The following is a 9,208-nucleotide window of genomic DNA, read 5'->3' as shown; positions in this document are numbered from 1 at the left end:
AAATCAAACGCTCCGACAAACTTAATAGTAGTACTAGCAAGCACACGCGCACACACGCACACACACACGTTCACTACCGTCACGTTGTTATGGCAACCAAACAATGTTTACAAAATGTCTACGCACGTTCGTAGACATTTTGTAAACATTGTTTTTAAAAAATAAAAAATAATACTTCTATTATGTTTTAAACGACTGTAATAGTTTATTTTGGAAGTATATTTCATAAAGAAAATTGACAACCCACTTTAAAAACAGAAATTACGAGTTTTATATATTTTATTCGCAGTTTTTTGTTGACTCTTCTGGCGGCCATGTTGTAAGCCCTAACGGTATTTTTGGAGATTACCCAAATAAATGTTATCAAAGGCAAGATAAGTTACTTTTCCACCAAACTGGATATATTTTTCGTGTTTTTATTTCCCCATTTTTTTTTTATATAGCGAGGCCAAATTTCGCGAATTTGGCCTTTTTTTTAAAGCAGTTTGGCCTTCAAATTTCTGTTTGGCCTTTTTCTTCACCGATGAAATAAAAAAAAGCAAATAAAAACAACGCAATAAAACTTTTAAAAATACGGCACACTTTTGTTGTTCTTGTTTGTTTTTTTTGGTAATTTTCCTTATTTATTTTTTTTTTCAAGATAATACTATTAAATGGACACTATTATGCCAAATTAGCCCCCCCCCCGAAAAAAAATGCACAAAAATTCGAGATTTAAGGTTTTGACGAGATAATTTAGCGAATTGTCCGGACTATTGCGAGAGAACCATCCATTAGTTTTTCCTGAAATTTTGCCACAGATTGTATTTCAATACATAGATGTGCATGTGCATAGTAACAACATTTTTTAGCCGAAAATTCCCGTTGCGTCCCCAGATTTCATCGGTGAAGAAAAAGGCCAAACATAAATTTTGAAGGCCAAACTGCTTTAAAAAAAGGCCAAATTCGCGAAATTTGGCCTCGCTATCAAACGATTTGACCTTTGAGAACTCTACCAAACTCCTCCTACAATTTTGGATCTAAACACGTGATATTTTAGATATAGATTCCTTGGACATGGATCTAACTTATTACCTTTACTTGATCCCTAAACAATAAATGTTAAGAAGTCATAATAGGGGTCAAAGTTTAAAAAATTGACCGTTTTTTTTTCTCAGCATTAACCTCAAAACACCTGGGCAAATAAAAAACCCGCCGAATATATGTCAACCTATGTCACGGTAACATATTGAGCGAGTTTTTAACAGTATTTTATTCAGTTTTTTATTTATAACACCTTTTCCCAAACTTACCGTGTTCAAGAGGGACTAAGACGCCATCTTGAATTTTCCAATACATCGGTAAACACTGTATGGTTTTCGAGCTGAATAAACATGTTACATTGAATAAAAATACGAAAAATATATCCAGTTTGGTAGAAAAGTAACTTATCTTGCCTTTGATAACATTTATTTGTTATATATTTGTTTTTGGCAACTTTTTCGAATCTATGTGTACAGTAATACAAACCCATTAAAATATTGTTTTTGATTTTGAAAAAATATTGTGGTTCATTTGTATTTAAAAATATTGTGGTTCATTTTGATTAAAAAAAATCATTTTGATTAAAAAAATTGTTTAATTTTAATATTTGTTTATTGTCTTAACTCATATCAAATGTTTTGCTTGTGTTCTGCTTCAAATATTCATATTCTTACATGCATAATTTTCATTTAATTTTATTAAACTTCAATTTTACTACAAATCAAATCGTGTTCCTTCATTTTTAAAATGTAATTTATAAGTAATTAAAGAACGCATTCTAATACAACGAAATATTTAATTGCTTATAATACTTAAACAAACAACTTGTGTTTTTTTTATTATTTTTTTATTATTAATATTAGATGAGTTTCAGTATAAATCATCGTGTTCTTTATTTCAATCCAATTTGGAAGTTTTGTAAATGTATATGATGTTTATAATGACCTATGATTGCGTATTTATATACATTATTTTCCCTATCCTTCTGTTCATCGTACATTTTTTACTCCCAAACTTAAACATGGTGGGTGCATAGAATTCATTTACCGATACAAAAGAAATGATAAGTAAATAAATCCATAAATAAATATTATAAATGGTTTATTTTAATACTTGCCAGGATGCGGAGGAAAATGAATGAAGGGGGAGGGGAATGAAATAAAAACATTTTGGAAACAGATTAAGTTTGAAAGAATTGCTTTGCACAGAAAGAAATTAATGAAAAAAGAATAAAATTAAATTTCTTTTCCTTCTTGATTTCTTTTAGTTTTTTATGAAAAAGGAAGTCAAAATTAAGACTATAAAAAACAATTTTTATTAAGAGCGAACCTCAGTCGTCAGGTCTGTAAAAAAACGTGGAATAATCAAGAAATGTTTTCTAATACATTTTTTTTTTTTTACTTATGTGTTCATTTGTCTCTTTGAAGTTCGTTTGTTTAATATATCGGTTTGCAATATATCTTTGTCATTCTGTCAGACTCAAATTTTAAATCTACATATCTATAAAAGTGAAAGTGTGTGTGTGTGTGTGTGTCTGTGTACATTTCCATACGAAATAACTCTGTCAATTTTTAGTCTACAGACTCGAAATTATACAGGGTACTGAGATTTGGAAAAATCTATGTGATCGGTTTTTAGCCAGAAATTTGGCGATTAAGGGGTCAAAGTTCAACGATTTGAGCTTTGAGAACTCTAGCAAACTTCTCCGACAATTTTGGGTCTACACCCTTGAAATTTTAGATATAGGTTCCGTGGACATGGATCTAACTTAATAACTTGATTTGAGGCCAAAAAAATAAATTTTCAGGGGTCATAATAGGGGTCAAAGTTTAAAAAATTACACCTTTTTTTTGCTCAGCATACACCTCCAAACACCCGGGCAACGCCGGGCACCCATGCTAGTATATAATATATATACCATATATATATATAATATAAATAATATATATATATAATATATAATATATATATAATATATATAATATATACAATATATATATAATATATAATATATATATAATATATATAATATATATATAATATATATATAATATATATAATATATATATATAATATATATATATATAATATATATATATATAATATATATATGTAATATATATATATAATATATATATATATATAATATATATAATATATATATAATATATATATAATATATATAATATATATAATATATATAATATATATATAATATATATAATATATATATAATATATATAATATATATAATATATATAATATATATATAATATATATAATATATATATAATATATATATATTACACACATATATAATATGCATTTTATATATATATATATATATATAATATATATATATATATAATATATATATCTATATTTACGTAGGCATCACCACTTATCAATGACAAGAGGTCACTCGAGGATAACAGTTAAAGAGTGTACACTAGAAATAGGACAACATAGTAAACGTTTGTAATGGACATTCGGTAAATTTGTTAATTTATATAGAACGGCTCATAAAAACAACATGTTTACGTTAGACTTGAAGACAACTATATTGTAGCCGGTTTGAAAGCCGAAGAACGGAACAATTCCATTGAGGTGCAGTTCTGAGAAAGAAGCGTATGGAATGCACGCTTAAGTTTTGGCACAGGTAAATAGTGGGGGAAAATAGTGATAGTGTTTTCTGCTAGACGGGTGTTTCTTGCGAATGTTTCGAATGCTGAGACAAACTCGCAGCTTCTCTTATGTGAGAAAAGGTTGCATGGAAGAGAAAAGGGCATCCCCCACAAGGCTACGAAGTCTATTCTTTACTCAATCAATTCAGAATATGTCCTTTTTAGCAGCTCCTGCCCAGATGTGACAACAATATTCCATTCTTGAGCTTACCTGGCTCTAATATAAATAGAGATTTGCATCAGAAGTGAGATATCTAATGGATCGATAGACTGATCCCAACATTTTTCCAGCAGCCTTGGAAACGGATTTAATATGTGTTCAATTAAAGATCACGAATAAACGTCAACCCTAGAAGCTCGCCAAAACATGAGGTTTCCCCAAGACAAGAGCCATTCCTTTCAATTGATGCCAGATGGGAATCGGAGCGTTGATAATGCAAAGATAAAGCTATAATATATATATATATATATATATATATATATATATATATATATATATATATATATATTACATAGGCATCACCACATTATCAAGGTCAAGAGGCCACTCAAGGATAAGGGTTAAAGAGTGTACAGTAGAAATTGGACTATATAGTAATCATTAGTAATGAAAATTTGGTAAATTTGATAACTTATATGGAACGGCTCATCAAGAACTTATTTACGTTAGACTTGAAGACAACCATATTGTAGTCAGCCGGAGAGCAGGAAAACGGAAGACAATTCCACAGGCGTGCAGTTCTAAGAAAGAAGCTTTGTTCATGGAATCTACGTTTAGGTTTAGGTACAGATAAAGATTGGGGGAATTATTGATAGTGTTTACAGCTAGACGAGTGTTTCTTGTGAAAGTTTGGCGAGGAGGGACCATAGATTGAAGCTCAGACGAACACTTTCCATGAAAATAACGATACATCAGAGACAAACTCGCATCATCTCTTCTCTGAGATAGAGGTTGCAAGGAAGAGAAAAGGACATCTCCTACGAGGCTACGAATTATTTTTTGAACTCTATCAATATATATATGGTGGATTCTCTCATCGAATACTATGAATGAGGGATCAGTATGCAATCTTTAGCAGCTCCTAAGCTCTGTGACACCATATGCATACTTGCAATTCTTTAGACGTCTGGCACACTCTTCCGAAGATGGTGAACATTCATATGCTCGTCGGTCAAAGATACCTTCTTGAGTGAGCAGGTAACCCTGCTTATTGCGTGTTTTGAATCCACAGTGGCATACCTATTCTTTTTAGATGGATTTTTATTGTGTTTTGCCTTCATATTTGCACGAAGAGCATCCCTGTGACAAAGGCGGTTATGTTCAAATTCTTTGGTTTCCAAGAAAACACATCTTCCCCCATTCTTTGCGAGCATCTGCTGCACTCTCCCAGAAACTCAGAGAAAGTCCACAACGTTTCAGTTTGTCTTTTAGTTTATCTTTGTAACGAAGCAGCGGACACCCTATTAGACGGCAAGAATTTGTCAGTTGCCCATAAAAAATTTGCTTAGGAACTCTTGAGTCATCCATTCTTACAAGATGACCCGACCACCGAATTTGTATTCTAATGATTCAATACCAGTGATTTCACATTTCTCCAGTAATTCCCTATTCGGAACACAGTCTTGCCACCCAAAATTGCAAACAAAACGCAGGCATCTCATACGGAAGGAGTCAAGCTGAGTTATATGCTTTCGGTACAAGGTCCACATTTCGCCACCATAAAGAAGAGTAGGCAGAACAACAGATTTGTAAACTGCCACCTGTACTTTTAGAGACACATCGCTGCTGTTCCAGAGTCACTAGCTTTAATTATTCTACATTGGATGTTTTTTTTCAAATTTAGTATATTCCGACACAACAGAGCTGAGATATGTAAAAGAAGATACTGTTTTCAAAGCTTCACAATCAACATATACTACTGGTTGTGAAGAGGACGTAGTGTTTGGTTTTAGCTAGTGAATAATTTCAGTCGTTTTTATGCTAATTGTAAGATTGAAGGACTTACATGCACCATAAAATCTATTGAGGATGTTCTGCATGTCATCAAGACTATGGTTGACAAGAGCACAGTCATCAGCATAAAGGAGGTCAAGAACAGTCTGCACAGATGACTTGGCTTTGACCTTGAAACGTTGCTGGTTAAATAATCCTCCACTTGATCGATACTCAACACCTATGCCTCCTAAGGCGTTCCTGAAAGCTGTCACAAGCATCACCGAAAGGAAAAGAGCAAATAGGATCGGAGCAAGGCCGCATCCTTGCTTAGCTCCATTTGAGACTTCAAATGGTTTTATTTGTTCATAGCCATATCGTACTGTCGCCACCATTCTCCAGTAAAAGGAGACAATCACATTCAACATCTTCTCCCGAATACCAACCCTCCTCAAAACAGTCCACAGCGAATCCCTAGAACCTGTATAAAATGCCTTTGTGAGGTCAACGAATGTGACAAACAATTCCTTATTCTGCGCTTTCGCTTTCCCCTGTAGTTGCCAAAGGCTGTAGATCATGTGCACAGTGACTCTTGCTGGCCTAAAGCCACACTGGGTTTCTGGGAGTACAGTTTTACACATTGAACCATTGAGTCTGTTTAGGATTACACGAGCTAGAATCTTACCAGCAACAGACTAAATAGAAATTCCTCTATGGTCATCACAATTACACTAATTTCCTGTGTGCGTAAACATGTGAATAATAGACGTGTTTTTGAATGGTTGTGGCACGGTACTAAGTTCCCATATTAATGAAAACAGGCCACTTAGTTTCCTGATTAACAGTTGGCTTCCACATTTGTTTACTTCTCCAGGTATGCCGTCATCAGCTGGAGACTTACCATTTGAAATTTGCTTTACATCCCATTCAATCTCCGACATGGATGGAGTATCAGCAAGCGCCTCGATGGTTGGCCTTTGAAGAATATCATCAATCACTCCCCGATCCACTGTCAATTCTCTGTTTAAAACATTTGAAAATTGTTCAGCCCAGACCTTAGTAATTTCTTATCAGTGAGGAGAATGCCACCCGACGAAAATATTGGAGATGCCCCCTTATAATCGGACCAAACACTCCCTTGAGGTTTTGGTAGACTTATTTAAAATCATACCTATCCGCCGCATCTCGTTATGCCTCAGCTTTCTGCTCCAACCAGTTTTGTTTCATTTTCCGGAGCCGAGATTGTGCAATTCTGAAATTGGAAAGTTTGTCAGTAATCCATATTTGATGGGTTTGATGCATGTTATTGAGCAGTGAGCCGATAGTTGGATCTTTTTCATCAAACCAATCTTGGTTTTTCTTTCGAACATATCCTAATGGTTCATTTGCAGGGTCATACATTGCAATTTTAATGTTGTATTATGGTGTGGCTCCCAGGTTGGGAAATCGTAATAGTGCGTAGGACTCCCTGGCTGCGGTACATAGCAGTTTTAGTTACGTCGATCGTCCGCAGGTTCACTTGTTTACTAAGCGGTTGTGATGACAACGAGTTAAGACTAGTGAGTTATCTCACCTTAGACTGGCACTTTTTCTTTATCTTGCCTCTTGTCAATTGTCAAAAATGTCATAACAACGTTGAACCTGAAAACAAGCGGTTGACGACTTAGAACGATCAGCTGTAACTTAAAAACATGCATTAAAAGACGTAAGTCACAATTGTGTTTGTTTTTGTATAAAATTATATTTTACAATATAGTTACAATTTAAAACAGATCGTCTTTTTTCTTTTGGTGGTTCTGAAGTTCACAGTTAGCAGTTTTTCTCACAGTGCTCTGAGGAGGGAAAAATGACGCTTCGACAATACGGTCTTCAACAACACATGCTGTTCCGTGTTTCTCCTTTCTCTGCTCTCTCTCTGTTCTGCTGATTCACCGTTTTTATTGGCATTTTGTCCCTTTGTTTTTTCTATCCACGCGTTCTGTCAATCGGTTGATACATGTGTTCTTAAGTCACGTTTTGACCTTAAAAAAATCATTCGATTTTGTCTTCACACAGCGACACGTGAATTACCCACTCATGCCAATATCTGTAATTCCAGAGCTTACGAGGAATGTCACGTTTATTTGTTTTGTAAACAAAAAAATCGTCGTCCGATTTCTCTGTTTATGACGTAAGCCCTTCCTCTTTTCAACAGGTAGACAATCGATTATTCGATGCCCACTCTTTTAAATCTTTTATTAAAGTTTTTTTTCTTTTCAGCTATGTATGATGGTTCCAGCCATTCATTACATAACACCCCTCCATTAACCATTTTTTTTTTTTTTCAATCGTCTATCGGTCCATCGACATTTCCAATAATGTTTTTTTTTAATGTCACAATTTTTTTTCATCTCTTTTACTGTATTTTTTTTTCCGTTTAACTTAGAAAAAAAAATAAAATAAAAATAAACATCAACAAGAAAATCATAAGGTCTTCTTCGGTATAAGTGCATCGGCCGCACTTAACAGCAAAATATACGCTGCAAATTTACCAATTTTACCGAAGTGGTCGATTTGTCCAATATTCTCCACTACCTCGGCTCTTTAATTAATATTACTAATTAACTAAATACGAGTCTTACATTTTAATGACTTGTTTAAAATGTGGGCAGCATATAGTACAAAAATTTCGACCAGAACGCCAGGATCCTAAATATTGGTGGCAACTCCGAACTCCCTATGATAAGGATGTTGCCTAACATCAACAGAGTAATTTTCTTAACCAATCCAAACATCCTGTTCCGCGCTCCCGACCCGCAGTTCGATTATAACCTGAGTTCCCAACCCCCGTGCAAGCCCTAGCTACGGTTGGCTGATCCCTACTATCATAATCAACTCTGCACGACCTGGGCACTAAGTTATATATATCTTCCTTCCATATTTCATCAACTTCTTTAGCCCTTTCAGCAGTCATGCTACGCGTGATTATTTTCCGTTCCATCAACGGGACCCTGTTTTCCTGACTTGGGGATTCTCGTTGATGGCGATTGCTCTGTTTGGGATAATTTTCTTCCTCCCCACTAGAGGATTCTTGATCTGAACTACTATCCTCTACCGGTGCTGACAGGGTTGTTTTTCTACAGCCCTCTTGCTTGTTGGGGATATCCCATTCCTCCAGTTCTGCTTTCCGAAGGTGTTCCCCATGGGCTTTTGTTACTGCCCCCGTCAGATGACTTCTAATTCTATACGAGACTGGCCCCGTCTTCTCTATTATTACGTAATATGGAGACCATCTTACGTCTTGCTTTCCCTTTTTTCTATTATTTTTATAATAAACTAAGTCGCCAACTTGAAAATAGACTGCTTTTGCTTTCTCGTTGGCCCTATCTATCATTTTCTTCCTAGCTCTCTTTACATTGTTCCTGACTAATGTAAAGGTCCGATGCATGTCCTGCAGAGCGACCTCATGATCCTCTTCCCCGTAGTAAATTCTACGCGGCCTCAGTATGTTGTCTAACGGCAAGACAACGTCTCTATTATAGAGCAAATAATAGGGGGAATACTTTGTTGTTTCGCTGACATGAAACCT

Source organism: Euprymna scolopes, chromosome 11 (assembly GCF_053919585.1).
Source record: "Euprymna scolopes isolate OS-2025 chromosome 11, ASM5391958v1, whole genome shotgun sequence".
Taxonomy (NCBI): Eukaryota; Metazoa; Mollusca; class Cephalopoda; order Sepiida; family Sepiolidae; genus Euprymna; species Euprymna scolopes.
Note: the sequence above shows the minus strand (reverse complement) of the source record.